Source organism: Euprymna scolopes, chromosome 12 (genome assembly GCF_053919585.1).
Source record: "Euprymna scolopes isolate OS-2025 chromosome 12, ASM5391958v1, whole genome shotgun sequence".
Lineage (NCBI taxonomy): Eukaryota > Metazoa > Mollusca > Cephalopoda > Sepiida > Sepiolidae > Euprymna > Euprymna scolopes.
This window is the reverse complement of record NC_136493.1, coordinates 8126984-8147056: the sequence shown is the minus strand read 5'-3', so window position 1 is coordinate 8147056 and position 20073 is coordinate 8126984.

The window sequence follows — 20073 nt, the reverse complement described above, 5'->3', positions numbered from 1 at the left end:
GGTTGGTTAGATGTATTGCGATTAGTATTTTGGTTTGGATTATATATGTAGACCTTCATTGTTATTGATAGCAGCAGATCTTGTTATTTGAACTGGTTTCTTACAAGTCATATTGTGTGTGATTACAGATTTAAGGCGGCCTGCAGGAGGAGCATAATGGTTGTATTTAATCTTTTCCTTGTGTCCTGAGTTCCTTAAGGCATTATTGAAGAAAGTAGCATTTTGATTAAAAGTTTTTTTATCGGCAGAAAGAGCAGAAATTCTTCTAGAGACGGATGATACTATAGATTTTATAATTGAGTTTGGGTGGTTAGAAGATTTATGGACGTATAAAAGTGTAAGGTTAGGTTTATGATAGGGGCTATGAGTTTTGGTGTTAAGATTAAGTGTAACATCTAGAAAATTTGAAGTTTTTTTTGTTTGGTTCAATAATTATAGAAAGGCCAAAGTTATTAAAGAAGTTATGTAATTTTTTAATTGGTTTGTTGTACTCTCTTGGCCTGGCTGTTGTAGTAAAAAGGGCATCATCTCTATAAAGGCCCCCTTGGATATGTTTAAAGTGGTATTTAAGTTCTTTCGGTAAGAAGAGTCCCACTAAATCAGTAACTTCTGCAGAGTCAGAAGACCCATCAAGATGTCAAAATTATCAGGGGTGTCCTTTCTAGTCCAAAGATTATTGTTAAATTGTATAAGGGACTTTCTCGCTAGGAGAATTAATTTAATATCTAAATTAGTTAAGTCAGAATTTCTTTTAGCAAAGATTAGAGCCTTATTTTATATATATATATATATATATATATATATATATTAGTCAATTACAGATGTTTCACTGTATCAATGTCTCTTCAATGTGGTAAGAGTTTGTATACGGATTCGAAACTGAGTCAGTGTCTAGACCAGATACAACTGTGACCAGCAGTTTGGACACTTGCCTCTACACTACAGATGTTTGATTGTTTTGTTTTATGGCATATCAACCCTTTTTGGGTTATTTGATGCTGAATCCAGTTATTTTGGAAATCGTATTAATGTTGCTTACAGTTATTTTATAGGTTTCTATTCTTCAAACTTTTCGTACCTTCAATCGCTAGTTTGTCGTGTTTGATTTGGTTGTTTTATAGTGAATTTTATCGTTTTTGTTCCCTGCCCTGCAGAACATGAATGAGTTTTTGAAATGGGAGAGGGAAAAGGGTTATAGTATAAATGTTTGATACATTTGAAGTTAGGAAGCCAGTCAGGAAGTGAGAGAGATACAAAGAGAAACGGTAAATGGGAAGGAGGGAAAAGGGGAGTTGTTTTTGTTTGTGTTTTTGCAGAACATAAGTTTTGCAAAAGGAAGTAGAAAAACAAAAAAACATCAATGTTAGGTGCATTTCATCTCAAGAAGCCAATATCTTCAGAGAGCCTGATCTGGTAGCACCAGGTACAATACAGAACATTGATCTAGTCAGTAAGAGAGATTATAATGACCTTTTTTTTTTTTTTTTTTGAGTACTCAACACTACCATTTAACTAGAGAACTTTATTCAATAATGAAGTGTAATACTTTATGCTAAGTGGAAACTGTTATTTCTTCTACCATTACTAGATAGTTTCACCCATAAGTTGGTAGTATATATAATCACCAACAGATGTTATATTGACAAAGAACAAAATAAATTTTTGCAATCTCGTGAGGATTTATCTCCAACCTCTTTCTCACCGAAAAGATTGTGCTAGTCTTTCTGTGTTCCATTATTTCCATAGAAAGTGTTAGACTGAGCTCTAATCCCTGGTTTGTTCTTGTAAGACATTGATAATAAAACCTCAGACGACATCTAAAAAGAATTTTGCTTTCTTTCCCAGTGTGTCCAGCATTGTGGCAACATTTTTTATGAATAGTTCTTTCCGAGAACTTTCCATCTCTGAAACTTACTACTAAAGGACTAATTCCCTGCAGCTTACAACACGATCATCTTCAAATGTAGTGTCAACAAATACTTGCTATAAACCGTCCATATAAGTAATCAAATGTCATTTCAATCCTCTCATAGTATCATTCAATTTTTGTCTATTTCATTCATCTTCAGTCTTCTCATGGTATTGTTTCCATCCTTCAGTTAGTAACCCTCATCTTCGAGTGGCTTTTAGCCTTGCTAAGTGGCGAATCATTAGTAAACAAAAAAAAAAGTATCTTTGAGAAATGTGACATAGTTTTAGTTACAGACGTATAACCAGCTTCCTATTTCAAGATTCTCTCTTATTTTTCTTGTTTTACAGGATTGAAGAGTCAGTACATAAAATCTGTGACATTCTTCAAGTAATCTGCACCAACCTCCATCTCCAACATTTATTCTTTCTTTTATTCATGGCTTCTGTAAGCAATAAATAATGACTATTCTAATAATATATTCTCTTTCCCCATTAAAAATATCCAACAATAAAACATCCGATGAAACGTCATCTACTGTTCATGTCTAAATGTTGGAAGCTATGATTTGTTTTTCTTCTATGGGGGGGGGGAGATGTGATTAGGGACAAGTCGAGTTCAAATCTTGAGGCATATTTTGTTTGCTATACACCCTTCCCGCCTTTTTTTTTTTTTTTTTTTTTTACTTAATTCAATTCAGTAGGAGAAAAAAAATGGCACAGGAAAAATTCACATTATTAATTCAATATCAATGTACTGATAAAATTTTATTAAATGTTTCATCCAATAGTCCCCAAATGTTCAAATGATTGTAACTGTTTACAATGCCTCCCCACGGGACAGAGACACCAGGGTCGTTTTTTAAGATGGAGAAAAGGTACAAAAATAAAAAATTGTCTCAGTCGTGAAGGACTGTTCCTAAGAAGTTCTGTCTATAGACTAGTAACTACTCTTAAGTTTGAAATAACATTTTGCTTGGTCTGTCATGCTCAAGTTTGAAATAGCATTTTAGTTGGTCTGTCATGCTCAAGTTTGAAACAGGAAAACGGATAGATTAAATTGATGCTCCTTCAGAATGAATCTGTTCTCGTTAATGTCTTTAATGTTTATTCAAGTTTCCATTCGTAATATCCATTTTAAAGACGATTTCCCTGTTAGAATGAGAAGGAGGAAGAGTGGCGTGCAAAAGAGCAGCTGTTTACATCATTAATGCATAAACCTGCATCAATGACCATCCACCTGTTCCAGTGATGAATTATTCGCTTATAAATACTAATCAGAGCAGATGATCAGTATTCGTAGCAATTAGAATTTCAGTTTTAAAATAACACAAAAAACTTCAACATTAAATTAAAAAAACAAACAAACTTTATTTGCTTCCAAGATGAAGACCAGAAATGTCCTTTTTGTTAAATTATGATTTAATTTTTTGAAATATTTTGAATTGATGTCAATAATTTTCCTGCCGTAATTGGCTTCTACAAATGTTATGTCTTTTCTGCTAATTTGCATGCTGTTGCAAGAACGTAATCATTGTCTTCTAACAAAAGATTTAAAAAAAAAAAAAAAAAATTTTTTTTTTTCTCTTTAAATTTTAGCCTTATTTCCAATTTAACACTTCCGTAGAATTATGGAACTTGCAGAAAAGTCAAAGTGATTCGGTTGTTATTTGCTGAACATTGGAAACCTGAAATAAAGTCTGGAGATGGAAGCACACATGCTAATGTTTGAAATTATGATATTAAGATGCAAGAAGCGCCATTGCAAAAATGTATTTCCAACTTGATTACACGACCAATTTATTGGGTAGGGGGCTTTTAACATCTGAACTATGTAGTTACCTAAATCTGTTTTATTCAAGCGAAGACTAATTTAAAAAGAAAAGTTTCTTTCCCAGTCTAAGCTAGATGAAGACTGCATTCAAAGTAGAATGAGAGAAAGCCTTTTGTCTTTGTCCTGACAAAATTGATTAGTAAAAGCGAATTCTCTTGTTGAATTTGCTGAAGCTATTTTAGAATACAAGAGAAGTAATTCATGGACACAATTTTACGAAAATTATTTGCCTTAAAAATAACAAAACAAAAAAAAAAACGCTCATGTTTGCGCGTCTTGTAGGGTTCAACTGCTGAATAATAAAAAAAAAAAATCTATTACAAGTTCCCAGCTAACTAAAATTTACCGACATTAGTTTAACACCTCCTGATTGACTTGTTCACACCTTGTCTATCACACCATATATACCATATACATTAATATCACCCGATTATCTCCCTAGTTAGATGTTGCATTGAAATGTTTGCAACCTAACCCCTCTTCTGATGAGAAGCATTAGGCTTCGAAACACGGGCACATAACACCTCCACAAATGACTGTCTCTTTGTTACACTAACGAATAAATAAATATTATGTATATGATCGTTTCTTGTCTATAATTGCTATTATATATATATATATATATATATATATATATATATATATATATATATATATATATACTTTTATGCATGTAAATATATTTAATAAAAAAATAAATAAGTCCCATAAAAAAAAAAAAATAAGGGCGATTCACACACACATTAGCAGTTCAGCCTGGCTTTGCTCGGGCTCTATGTACTGTTCATAACTTTATGTGCATATATATTAGCCTGGGTGCCTGGTGTTGCCCGGGTGTTTGGAGGTGTGTGTTGAGCAAAAAAAAAAAAAAAAGTTGTAGTAGGCAGACAGGCTCGTACCCGTGATGTGAAGGCAGAAAAAAAAGTGGTGTGTGCAAGAGTGTCGGTTGATTAAAAAACAAAAAAAAAAGGAAAATTACGAGCACAAAAAAAAAAAAAAAAAAGTGGTAGTAGGCAGGCAGGCTTGAACCCGTACCACGAAATAGGAAAAGAAAGTAAGAAAAAAACGTGGCGCATTAGCCGTTGCACCCATCATCAAATCGTAAGTGACGTAGGTTTAAATTGAGGCTAGACAATCGAAAAGAGGCGATGACTTTTGAAAATATCGGTAAAAAAAGTGACCTCTCTCTATAGAAAAGTGTCCAATTGAGGGTGAAGGAATTAATGTTTTGGGCCAATTTTTCGATATTTGTTGTCCAAAGGGTCGAGCATCAAAATGATACCGATCTCGTGAAAATCCATCGCCTCTGTAGAAAGTTTTAGGCAGACACACACACACACACACACACACACACACACACACACACACACACACACACACACACACACACACACTAACAGACAGATGAGATTTGTATAATAGATTGAAAAGTTTGACTCCTGTCCAGGTAACCTACATCCAAAGTTTCAAATGTTTAGATCCAAAATTAGCAGAGGAGTTTAATAGAATCTGCAAAGATCAACTCTTTCAACTTTGATCCCTTAGCAACCAAAATTTCGCTCAAAAACTGATTAAAAAAGCTTGCTGTATGCCTGAATACCCTTTATGTAAAATTTCAAATGATTAGACCCAAAATTGGCTGAATAGTTTGCTAGAGACCGCAAAGGTCAAATCTTTGGAACGTTCACCTCTAGGCAGCCACAGTTTTTGCCAAAAAAAAAAAAAAAAACGATTACAAAGCTTGCCCTATGTCTGAATGCACTTAATGTAAAATTTCAAATTTTTTAGATAAAAAATTGGCTGAGTAATTTGGTAGACCACAGAGGTCACTTTTTTAAAATTTTTACCCGAATTTTTACCCCTTAACTTTTATTGATTTGAGATCTAATCAAATTATAAAGTTTCATCCATGTCCAAGTAACCTACATGTAAAATTTCAAGTGTTTAGACCCAAAATTGGCTGAGGAGTTTGGTAGAGATTTCAAAGGTCAAATCGTTGAACTTTAACCTCTTGACAGCCAAATTTCTGTCCGAAAACCAATTAAAGATTTTCCTGAATCTCCAAATCCCTTATCTCAAATCTCGAGTCTGTAGATTGAAAATTGACAGAGTAGTTTGGTAGGGAAATGTACACACACAAATACTTTCACTTATATATATATATATATATATGTATGTATATGTATGTATAACAGAGCTTATAGCTCTTAAAAAACGCTAAGGTAGCGGGGAAAAAATAACGTTTCGAAGTTGTTAATATCGCTAAAAAAAAAACAAAAAAAAAACATCAACAACAAATCATATATGGTACAGACGAAAGATCTCGAGTGGCTCTTTGGCCTGATACTAAAAGAATACTTCCCACGGATTATTGCAAACAAAGGCATTTTAATAGAGAAATGTTTGTAAGCTTTGGAAACGTAATCTGTTAACATTATGAATAAACATAAAACTATTAATCAAATGTTAGTACTCTCGTAGTGTTCCTCACCTATTGATCGACAATCGTTTTGGTTCATGAGCCCTTATCCTCGAATGGCTCTTGGTCTTAAGCGATAAATCGATAGTATATAGAAACAAAAATATCATAAAATGTGACCCCATTTCTCTTACTGTCCCCTGTCTACCCCTTTATTGTAAGCTATTTTTGTGTTGCTTTTTACTAAAACTTTTTTTTTTTTTTGTGTGTAATTTTGTTTTTTCTTTTGATGATTAACCCTTCACTTCCCACCTCGCCATTTTGCTGTTCTCTTGGGAAAACTTCCTGCAATCAATTCTAAACAAAATATGTATTCATCTTCTCATTACCATTTCCCTTTGATGTCTGCATGCAATATCTGCCTCTTTAAAGTGGCAAGTTTTTGTCCACAATCCTCTTGCTGGATGACCGACTGGTTTTGCAAATCTTCACACATTTGTTCTGAGTTGTTTCTTTTTAAACTATTGTAGCTTTTTTTTTTTTTTTTTTTAATCGATTTCATTTATTTATTTATTCATTTATTGGGTGCGTGTCATATCTCAGTTTCTGCTTCATTTAATTTTTTTGTGCGCATGTCATATATTAGTTTCCGGTTCGTTTAATTTTTATTCAATTTAGCATTTTTTCTTTGCCAGGAAATCATTCACTGGCTTTTGTAATCAATGATGACTAGGTTTCACACATCTCATCGAATTATTCCACTGAATAAGGAGGTGATCAACTTTCTGACTCTAGCATATTTTCTTATTATAAAAAGTTAAGATTTGTTGAAATTAAACTTCCGACTCATTTCATTTCACATAGTTGATTTCTTAAATGACCATGATTTAAAGGATTCAGACGACTACCCTCACCTCGGTTGTTTCAGAGCGTTTCGGCCGATTTAACCTCCGACTTTCTTCTGGTGCATTATTTTGAACTTTGGAACCTAATTATTCAAACTTAGAAATCTTTATGCTGAGCTCATAAACGTACATGGAATTTTCAACTAAACCTTCTATTCAATCCACGAAGGGGGAGTAGATTATTCTCATTCAGTCAGCCATGACTGAGTAGAAGATTTTTATCTCTAATAAGGATTGGAGCATTTTTTTAATTATTACTGATCAGTGGTTCAGTCAATAATGATCCCAACTGAAGGATACAGAACAAAAATGTCTGTTCTCCCCAATGTAGCTCTGCCTCTCTTAAACTCTACAATTGAATATTCATCTTGGGAGAAAATTTGTTTAATTTTTTAATATATAAAGTAAAGTTAGTTTCTTTATTGTTTCTTTGTCATCGATAGTTTTTGTCCTACAAAATAGATGATTACATCTGTTTCAGTATAAAGATCTGATTTTTCCACTATGGTAAAAAAAAAAAAAAAAGTAAACATATTTTTTTAATTTTATTTTCTCCCTCTTTTTTTGTCTCTTTTATTTTTTCTACTTTTATTCTGTCTCCATTTTTTTTTTTTTATCTTTTTATTTTTATTCTGTTTCCATTTTCATTAAATGATTGACCCCGTATAAGACCAAAGATCTCTTGTTGCCTGACGGTGTCTTTTAAGACTGAAACAGTAAATTTATTGTAGCAACTTATGGTAATTTTGTTTACCTAAATTAAATAATATATATATATATATATATATATATATATAATGTGTTCCCCAAAGATCAGGTAGTTGCTGTAGGAAATCTCAAGTTTGAGAGCTCAATATGGAGCAGAGCATGCATAAAAGTGTTAAAAAAAAAAAAATCCAGCACAAACTTGGTTCAATCTCATAATTACATTATGGTACTGGACTAAGTTTGTGGTGGCTTTTTTTCTTTTTTATATATATATATATATATATATATATATATACACACACACACACACACACACACACACACACACACACACACACACACACACACACACACACACACACACACGATGTGTTCTTAAAGACATGCTTCCTATTTTTTTTTAATTTGTCCTGAATGAATCTGATGGGATTGCAAATTGCATTATTATGATGATTGAACTTATGCATTTATGACTTGAAAGTTTCATCTCTGTTGTAGATATTGACGATGGGAGACTCTAAGAAACTAAACCATGTCATGGACGTGCATCAGATACATTATTGAATTCCTGGCAGAAGTGCAGTGAGAATGATGGGGACCGTAGAAAAATAAATTCTGGGGCACAAAAAGTGATTAATGTTGAATTTAAAGAAAAAAATAAGGAAGTTTTGAAAAGAAAAAATAATGTATCAATTTATATAGAAAAAGAAAAAAAAAATCACAGAACACATCCTTTTATGGAAATTTGCAAATTCATTTGAGACAACGGTTGGGGGTTGGAGTCTGTTAGTATTATATATATATATATATATATATATATATATATATATATATATATAAGGACTATTGTAAGTTCGAGAGAGCAAGTTGATGCATTCATTTCAAGTGATTAAATGACTTACTGACTAAATATTTTCCAACGAATGATAATATAAAAAATTTTAATATAGTTTTAAAGGTTAAAAACTTCCAAGACTATCTCTCTCTCTCTCTCTCTCTCTCTCTCTATATATATATATATATATATATATATATATATATATATATATATATATATATATATGAAACAAATTACTAAGCGATGGGCTGGAAACTTTTCAAATGTTTTGAACAGAGAATTTACAGTGGATCAGAAAGTGATTGATAATCTTCCTCAGAAGCCAACCAATCAAGAATCTTTCGACGGTCCTGCCATGTCAGAGGTTGAAAAGGCTATAAAGCGATTGTCAAGTGGTAACATTCTACGTGATGATGGGTTATCTGCAAAAATATATAAATGTGGAAGACAATTGCGGATCAGGAAACCAAGTGTTTTGTTTTCATGAATATGGGAGTTTGGTACCGTGCCACAAAAGCTGCTTTGATTATTCACCTGTTTAAGCACAAATGAAGTAAATGTGAGTGTGATAAGCATACAGGAATTTGTCTTATCTTTTGCTAGTAAGATTCTTACTCATGTAATATTAAACAAATTCAATAATTCAATTTGTAAAACTGTGCTCCCAGAAATCCAACGTGGTTTTCGGTCTGGATATGATCTTCAGTTTACAGAAATTATAAGAGGCAGCAAGAGAGTACTATGAGAGAACTTGTCTGTTACCTTTGTTTATTTCACTAAGGCATTGGATACTCTATCCAGGGATGCATTGTGGACTGTTTTGAGGAAGCTTCATGTTACGGATATGATGTTTAATGTGATTGTTTCCTTTTGTACTGATGCCAGCATTCCCTGACAATCTGACTACAAACAAAGTAAACTTAATAGGGCATCCATTTTGTTACAAGGACAAGCTAAAAGATAATATGAAGCGTTGTGACATTGATCTGAGCTCCTGTGATAGTGCAGCGGGGGATCGCAACCAATGAAGGAAAATGTGTTCACTAAAGACTAGGAAATTTGAAAGCAACTGCTTTTGTTATAGGGACGCCCTTCATGCAAATTTGAAAGCAAAGCATCACCGAACAGTGATCAACCAAATAATGATTGTGTGTGTGTCACTGTCGGTTCAAAGCACAAAGCAAAGCTGGGTTAGCTGTCCACTCGAGATGACATTTTGAATCAACAAATGCATGCAAGTGTATTATCTGTGAAAGTGTGCAAGACACATGTGATCTAACAGAACTTAGGAATTGTTGAAATTATTCTGTATCATTCATTGTTTTCAATGAGTATAATGAGTATTCACCATACATATATATATATCTATATATCTATATATATATATATATATATATAGAATGTGTTCCCAATGTGTGTGTATATATATATATATATATATATTACATACATACATACACACACATATATGTATGTAGCATTCTGGAGAGCGAGGGAAGATTTTTGTTTGTTTGGTTATTATTAATATGTGTCTTTTATTACGTGTCTATGTATGTGGCCGTGTTAGTTTAGTTTTGTTTGCGAGTGTGTGTGTGTGTGTGTGTGTGTGTGTGTGTCTCTCTCTCTCTCTCTATATATATATATATATATATATATATATATAATGATGGTTTTCTGATCGATTCTTCCTATCACTGGTGTATGCTGTAAAAGGAACATCTGAAGAAAACATAACACTGATTTTCTGGCATTAATTCTTTATTCGTCTATGAGTGAACGGGGGGGGGGTACGGGTAGCCGTTGCATTTTTTTTGCGTTTTCTTTTTCTTCAACTAATTTTTGCGTCTAACCCTGACACGTCTGCTTTGCCCAAAATCGGAAGGCAGACTCCATGCATGCGAGTGAAAAGATATCTTTCTCTCCTTCTTTCATTCCATGTTTTCTTTCACACGAACCAAATGACATTTCAGGTGTCACCATCGACCTCAACTACATAGTTCGGCATACGTCAACAGTTAATCCCTTTGAACTCTTTTTGCACTAACCAACCTGCCAGCAAAATCACAATTTTTAACATGCTGGCATAATACGGGATGGATTGTGTGTGTGTGTGTGTGAAAATCTTTAAAAAAAACTTTGGGAGGATGAGATGTAGGTAAAATATTTTTTCCCATGTTTTTCCATATAAGGAAAATGAACTCCATACTGTTCATTGTTAAAGTGTTTTTTATTCAATACGTCTCATGAAAGGCTGTTCTTGTGAAAATTTTCAAACGACATAATGTTTGAATTTGTCCGAATAGTCTTGAAAACAATTGTAACTAACGATGAAATACACTATTTGTTGCTATCAATCTATTCCTTGGTGTCTTGATTTTGTTAAAACAATATATGAATGATCAATTATGAAATATGATAATTTTGTAGCTTACAATTTAAGTCATCTCACTTTGACTTAAAACTTATTGGTATATAAACGAGTATCGAATTTTCAATTATTTAAACTCGGTAAAATTCGGAATACTATAAATAAGATTATATATATATATATATATATATATATATATATACATATACAATGTAGACTCGTTCCAAAAATAAATTCTATTTTTTAACTCAAGAAGTTGAAGAGCTATTGGGACAAGAGTGGTACCATTAAAAGCAGGTGACCTTTTGTTTTCCAGAATTTTTTCTACATAGTCACCACCACTTTCAAAGCACTTTTGACAAGAATTCAATGACGTATCTCTGCTTCCAACACACATCCATGACGGTTTGCTTTCTTAGTTTCGCACTGTCAATAACTGCAATAGAGAAATGAAACTTTCAAGTCATAAATGCGTAAGTTCCATAATCATAACAATGCAATTTACAATCTCCTCTGATCCATTTGCATGGAATTAAAAAAATAGGAGACATTACTTTTGGAATCTCCCTCGTATATTGAAAAAGAAAATGGCCTAAAAAATAAGTTAACTTGCAAATTGAAGGAATTAATATATGATTTTGCCTGTCACATGATAATGTGACAATGTATGCTGGAAATGCTAGTTTGATGTCAAGAATTCTACCAGAGGACTTTATATATTGAAAAATATGTCTGAGTTGAGCAAAATAAATATTGCATTTTTATATATTCCCAATATGGAGTACAATTTATCTTAAACGTATTGAATTCAGATAAGTTTTAAATTTTTTATGAAAAAATATGAGAATATATATATATATATATATATATATATATATATATATATATATATATATATATATATAAACGACCAACATACCAATAATAATATTGTTTGCCAAATCTACATTGTGACAAATCATTTTTGAGTTTTGATTAAAACATTTTAAGAATACAAAGAAAATGATAAAAATAGAAGGGGCTATAGGGCAACTTTATCCATTTTATTTAATCAAATTTGTGTAAAGATTTCTTGACTACCTTGCTAGACAGAACGACTACTTTTCTCTTAACTGAGTTCAAACGTTGACATTTCTATTTGATAAGATTAATATCATGTTTTAATCTGGATATCTTTATTTTCTGTAACGCTTTTCTATAAAGTTTTCTCTTCCTAAATTCTTTTCTCTTTTATTTTCAGGATCATGTTTCTTTTACATCACTAACGTTTTGGAATCTTCCTACAAAAATTTGGTGAGTTTTCACGTTTTTAACACTTTTCCTATCTGAGCCGAAATCTTCTGTTTTCACCTTTTAAATTTGAAGGATCTGGACTTTGTTAAATCGTCAAATATGTTTCTGTGATTCATCATTTTAAAGTTTAATGGACGAAGAAAGCAAATTGAGATGTTATCATATTGTGATGGCTGTTCCAAAAGTAATCCTTCCTATTTTTTTTGCTGATTCCACCTAAATGGATCAGAGGGGATTGCAAATTGTATTATAAGGATGATTGAACTTATACATTCAGTTTCATCTCTCTGTTGCAGATAATGACAGTGTGAGACTAAAAAAAGCAACTCCTGCTGCGTACGTGTGTCAAAAGCAGAGATGCATCATTAAATTCCACCAGGCATCAAAAATGGAACTGATAAACATTTACGAAACTCATGTCAACACAGTTATTAGATGGGTTTGTCTGTTTCAGAGTGGCAACGGTTTTGCCACTTGTATCTCTCTGTTGCAGATAATGATGATGTGAGACTCTAAGAAAGCAACCCTGTTGTGGATGTACATCAGAAGTAGAGATGAATCATTGAATTCCACCGTTTTTGTTTCTACATAGTCACCACCATTCTTAATACACTTTTGCCAGGAATTCAATGTCTCATCTCTGCTTCTGACACACGTCCATGACAGGGGTTGCTTTCTTAAAGTCTCACTGTCAATATCTGCAACAAAGATGAAACTTTTGGGTCATGAATGCATTAATTCAGTGATGATAACAGTGCAATTTGCAATCTCCTCTGATCCATTCAGGTGGAATAAAAATAGGAGACATTACTTTTGGAATGCTTCCCGTACAACCCATTTAAAACGAATTCAGATTATCTGATAATGTTTGACTATCATGTTTAACAAACACCTACAAAGTAATCCATTTTTTTTAATTAAATATTTTTAATGTTATTGTAGTTATTTTGTGGATACGTATGTATATCTATATATAAATCTATGTTTGTGTGTATGATTGTTAAGATGAAACATATAGGTATGCAGATATTGAAAAAATTACTATTTAAAGGTCGATTCAAGTAAGCGCACTCTAAAGGAAATATGAAAAGCTTCTAAAATAATATTGCAAAGTTCTCTCCCCTTAGTTGAACACTATATAGACTCATTGTTTATTTAATGATTATAGGTATATTTCCGTTTCTTCGTTCTATAGCTGTCTCAGTTGTCGTGAGGCAAAAATGTTGGGTTCATGGTACGAGCCGTACTCCACCCCCATATTTTTATTTTCATCATTTTTTTAAAACTTTATTGGTGGATTGAATGGACACAAATTTACCAGCTTATTAAACTTCTAGGAGTTGAGGTAATTTATCTAGTAAACCTGCTATCACATCTCTGTTTTAATGGATGACATCACAAAATGATGACGTCATCCATTCTGTATAATGACAATCAAGATAGCTGTGAATTGGATGAATGATGTCATTGCTGTGTGACGTCACATACTGTGCATGAGGACAAACATACAAGACAACAAATCCACAGTAACATATACACATATACATAAAGAATTACCTGTTCTTTTATTTATTTTTTTTTATCTTCGAATTCCTGCGCATTGAATTTGACTTGAAAAACGAAATTCGGGTTTGGTTTTCATTTTTATTTTATTTCAAAGAAATTCTTCAATAGTGCCAGTGCTTTGCATGCTTGCGATTAAACTGGACACAATTGGATTTCTGGAGGCTTTTTTTTTTTTTTTTTTTTTTTTTTTCCAAGCAAAATGTCTTAATGAAGTGCTTTGAAGAATTGGCACACCTATTGTCCATTTTGTTCACAAGTGTGTTGATGAATAATTCAGCAATGCTTTGTCGGCTGATCTGGAAATCTCCCAGATTTGTGACATTTCACAACTACAAATAATATCATTGTGTACTCGAGAGTCGATTAATGTCTCCTCTACAACTCGAATGCATTTGTCTACAGTTTCTTCTTGATGGAGAAAATGGACAAACTGGCACACCAATATTTTTTCTAATCTGAACTCTGTAGCGATTTTGAAGATTAATTGCTTTGCTTCTGCCAAAATTCTATATCTGATATCTTCTTGAATTTTAAAAGTTCAACCTAAACCCCCAGCCGAGCTTGAACATTTAATGCATCTGTTTTTTTTTTTATATATGAAGTGAACAGCGTTTTATTATTTATTTATTTGTTTTTTTTTACAAGGTAGCTATCACTTACCAAGGCCTAAAGACCACTCGAGGATAAGGGTTTATAATGTAAGGTGATAGTGTAGTAATCGTTAATGAGTAGGATTTGAATGATTTAAGGGGATTGCTCAGCAAGAACTTGTTTACATTAAACTTGAAAGCTACCATATTATAATTGGTTGGGAAACAGGCCAATGGAAGAGTGTTCTACATGCAGGCATTTCTAGGAAAGAAGCTTTGTTCATTGAATCTGTATTGAGAATTAGGCACAGATAGAGATTGAGGGAAATTGTTTATAGTGGTTGTAGCTAATCAAGTGTTTTTTTTGTGAAAATTTGGCAAGGAGGAACCGTAGATTAGAGCTAAGTCGAGCACTTGCCATGAAAATAACAATAGAGCAGAGACAGACTCGCAACATCTCTTATGTGAGAAAGAGGTTGTAGGGAAGAGAAGTGGGCATCGCCTATTAGGTTTCGGACTCTATCAAAGCAAGACGCACTAAGCAGCTGTCCAGATGTGGCAACAGTATTTCATTTAAGATGTATTTGGCTCTTATACAGGTAGAAGATTGTTTGGGAGTGAGATACCCACTGGAGCAGTAGAATGATCCAACCATTCTGCTGGCAAACTTGGCAACTGCTTTTATGTATGTGTTCCATTTCAGATCAGGAGTGAAGGTCAGTCCCAGAACTTTGTCAAGACATGGTGCTTCCCTAAGACGAGTCATTCATTTCAATTGTGGCCAGATGGGGGTCAGAGCGATTATGATAAAAAGAGAGAAGCTTGGTTTTAGATGCATTAAAATTAACCAGCCACCTTTTTCCCCATTGCACCATGTGCTGAAGATTAGAAAAGAGAATTAGGAAGGTCTGGGTCATTGTTGGCCTTTGAAGTGTTGCCATAGATTGTGGTATCATCTGCATAAATGTCTACGAATGATCTAATAATGTGACTTGGGAGATCATTAATGAAGATCAGAAAGAGAACTTATTTAAAATGGACTTTTTGTTCAAACATAACTCAATCCCCAAACCAAGGAATATTTAAATAGGTAAATCGCTCCAGTTGAGCTTGAACATTTAATGCATCTGTTTGTTTACATGAAGTGAACATAGTTAAATAACAAGTTTATTGTTTTACATTTCATTTATTTGGGATGTTGAATGGAAACGTGCACAAAACATGAAAATTATCAACTGAAATGGATTTGTCTACGGTCTCAATGATTATTAATGTATGAATTATTCATTAAGTATGAAAAAAAAATAAAAATACAGTAAAGATATGAGTACTAATGAAAACACATTTTCCTGTTTTCACAAATTCTCATTAAAAACTTGAGATTTATAATTATAGTAATTAAACACTGTTCCGAATAAACGTCTGATAAAAAAAAAGTTTATAAATTGCATTTGTTCTTAATTACTTCAATCGGAATGATTTTCAATTCGGAAGCAATTTACTTATTTGATGCACGTCTTAAATAGTTTATTTTTTCATACGAATGCCTGTTTCTTTCCAATAAATTCCTATCTATGGAATACATTATCATGAGATTGCTTCCATGTGGATTACAAAATGGTCCTCAACAAATCTAATATCATCAAATTTTGTTCATTCCATTCAGCATTTTCGATTCTCTCATTCATTATATTCAAGTGACTATTTCAATAAACGTTATTCTTGAGTGGCTTTTGGCCTTGATACGTGATAACTCATTAGTAAATTAAAAAAAATGCTTACAATACCTAAAACAACATTTTGGTAAATATTATTGTTTGCGGTATTTTTTTTTTTGTTGTGTTATCCAAACATATTTAATAATAGGTATTCCATAACTGAACCAACATACCAATATAAAACGGGTTTATTACTGTAAGTGAACAATCTAACACAAGTTGGCTAACTGGCTTGTCATGCATATGGGGAACGACCCAATTATACTCATATTAGGGTCATTCCAAAGGTAAAGTCTCCTATTTTCTTCAACTCCAAAAGTTAAAGAGCTATGAAGATGTGAGTGGTACCATTAAAACGAGTGACTTTTTACGATCCAGAATTTATTTTTCCACATAGTCACCACTATTCTGAATGCACGTTTTCCAGGAATTCAATGACGCATCTCTGCTTCTGATGCACGTTCATGACAGGGGTTGCTTTATTAGAGTTTCACACTGTTGATATCCGCAACAGAGAGATGGAACTTTCAGGTCATGAATGCAAAAGTTCAGTTGTCATAACAATGCAATTTTCAATTTTTTCCTGATCAATTTGGGCGGAATAAAAAAAATGGTGTTATCTTGTTTTGGAATTTTTCAGATGAGGATTATTTGGATTATTCAAACTACTTACCTTGGATGTCATTTCCCAATATTTTAGATGATGTAACTTCCGATCTTTTCAGATGCATCTTGTTGAACGCAAGGAATCTCTAGGTCGAATTTGAGCTTTTGTGCATAATTTATTACATAAGGATAGATTGTTCTCATTCTGTCAACCATGACTAAGTACGAATTACTGAAGACTTCTACTTGATCATGGCTGATGAAATGAGAACAATGAATTAAAGGATTCCATTTCAAATTCCATACAGATTCGCACGTTCGAAAACAAGGCATCTGGAGAAGGTCGAATGTTACATCAACCGAAATGTGAGAATTAGATTAAAAATAAAAACAGTGATATTATCTTGCACAATTTTGTTTATAAACTTTGCATTGTCGTGATTGATGAATAGGGAAATCCATGGTGAGCTAGATGATGGGAATCTGCGACGAACATCCACATTGAACAGTTCTGCATGGACTAAGTGTTTTATGTATGATACAACTGTAACATCTGACTGTGGAAAGACAAATCTTGGATGAGTTGGAGTCTCTGCTGAAGAGATTCCAAGCTACACCTGTGGCCACCAATGTTCACATATGTGGCTTCAGGATAAGCATTTTTTGCCAACCTGATGACCTGCATGGATCTGTCAAGGAGGATAGTTGTACCCTTAAACAAATTTCAGTAAAAACATCGTTAAATAAAAATTAGTCTTTGTGGTTTCATGCAAAAATAATGGATTTGCTCTGAAAACCGTTTTCATCCCAATGTGTATCTTCTTGGTTTAGAATTGAGGAAATAACTCTGATGTGTTGAGTTAGAAAGTCATTGAAAAATTTGATTGAATGAAAATATTGAATTAAGCGAGGTCCATAATACTGGTCATATTTCGTCTCATTGAAGAAATTAATTCTGTTCATTCAACTGATATGTAGCGAATAATCATTGTCTGCTTTAATTTGATGAAAATGAGCTAAATTAGGTTAATCAAATATTTTATTTTACTCTCATAATTGTTTGTAAATTTTTTATGTTTCTATATGATGAATAAAAATTATTATAAATATTTTTAATTCGTATTCACATGTTTTATCCTTTTCTGTGACTCATCAGTGTGGAGAACACTGTCTTATTGGCCGCGCAGTTTGAACTTCAGATGCAAGTTATCTTTTAACTTTCAAATGTGAACTTCAATCGATGCAGCCAATCTAACAATTATCGAGATTAAATTAAAGTATTTTTGTCTTTATAAGCAGACATATTTGGTAGGCTACCACAATAGCGTTCAACACACACACGCACAGACAATATGTGATACTAGACATCTTAGTACTTTAAAAACAGGTGGAAATTATAGCTCATTGACTTAGAATTTCAAATTGATGGTTAAATATGATTAAATTTGTGCTTATTATATTAAATACTAAACCCTATTAATCTGAATACCATAATACTTAGTTTGCTGCACATTATTATAACAAAGGTCCATACAAGATTAGCCCAGTAACTTCTAAGAAAAACTGGAATAGACAGACTAAAACAAATATTATATATTATGGAAATCGCTTCATACAGAGCATGAAACCAATTGATGTGAAGAGTTAAAACTATTACTTAAAGGTCAAAAACTAACCAATGATAAGTGTTAGATGGAATAGATTTTGACCCAGAAAACAGCAGTTTTCCCCCTTTATCAGAAAGATCGTTCATAGAATGTGAGGACTAAAGGACAAAATAAGGGAAGCGAGAGTTATATATATTACATGCTAAAACTCTGCGTATGCTAACTTGTAATCTTGCTAGTCACTGCACAATTTTGAGGGGGTATATAAACACTTCTAAGCGATAGTAAACCCCCCCCCTTCCCGTGAGGCCCGGAGAAAAAAGCCTTTGTTGGACATGCAAAAACTTGTGTGTATTTTGCCTTTTATATAGATTAAATAATATTGTTGATCTATACGCAAGATATATATATATATATATATATATATATATATTAAATAATATTGTTGATCCATATGCAAGATATTTTATCCAAATTCATTTTTGTATATTCGCTCTATATTTTACAACATCGCTTGTATAAGCTCCACAATCACGTCAAGACCGATGGGCATTGCCAAATCTAGAGATGCGGTGTGTTCATTTAAGAATGATTTCTTCAGGCAATGGCAAATACTTTGATGCTTTCCATCTCAATCACCATTCATCATGGCAGTTTTATTCTAGAAATAATGGAGACTCCGAGGTTGGGCAATAAGCCATACCAGAAGTTAATTGAAAAAATCTGAAATGGTTTTACTGTCCACATACAAAAAGAATCTGTGGGCATAAAAACCTCCGGGCACTTATAATTCAAAGGATTGACTTGTCGTTGTTGAGAAAAGAAATAACATCTCTTTAAATATAAATTTTTGCTCGGCATTCACTTAATACTTGTAAAAGCCTAAAATATTGTTTTTCATTTCATATTTGTCATTGGGGGGGGGGTCTTGAAAATAAAATAAAAATCATGAAGGGCACTGCGATTAATAATGTTTTGAAACTACAGATAACATGATTGAAAAATCTTAAAGGTTTGATTCGAGGTTCACCTATTTCCTGATAGGAGAATAGATAGCTAATTTAGTTATGGCATAGAAGAATTTGAAGTTAGATGAAGAAAATCAGTCTTATATTTGACAACCTTTTCCTTCATATTTCAAAGCCTATCCTAAATAAACTTTTGAGCTTAGTAACATTTGATAAAAGCTGTACATATTATTTGTATTCTTCAGACTACTGGTTTCATTTTGAGTGTTAATTTCACGTTTCAGTCAATATAATCTCCAACCTTCTTCAGGTTTATCTTGTCAGACTCTATCCGCAAAGACTCATCACATAGTGGATTGTGTACTTGGTAAAATTCAGTTGTAAAGTTACACTCTTCTGGAGGTTGAAGGTTCAATCCTACATGTGAGCAACACTCAAAATACAATCACAAATTACTTAGGATTTCTACGTAGTCATGGCTGATGGAACAAGAACATGTTAGCCTTGTGGATTGAATAAAGGGTTCCATTCGAAATTCTGTTCAGGTTCCTGAATTTGACAGAAAGATTCTGGAGTTTGACAAGATACACCTGAAAAAGGTTAGAGGTTACATCAAGACGAGAACAGTAGTCTGAATAATCATCATCTCAAAAATTCAGAAATCTAAAATCTGTACAGTTCCATGAAATGATAAAGTGCTACATGAAATTGACACGCGATAGGTGCACCGTCTCTACCCAAGACA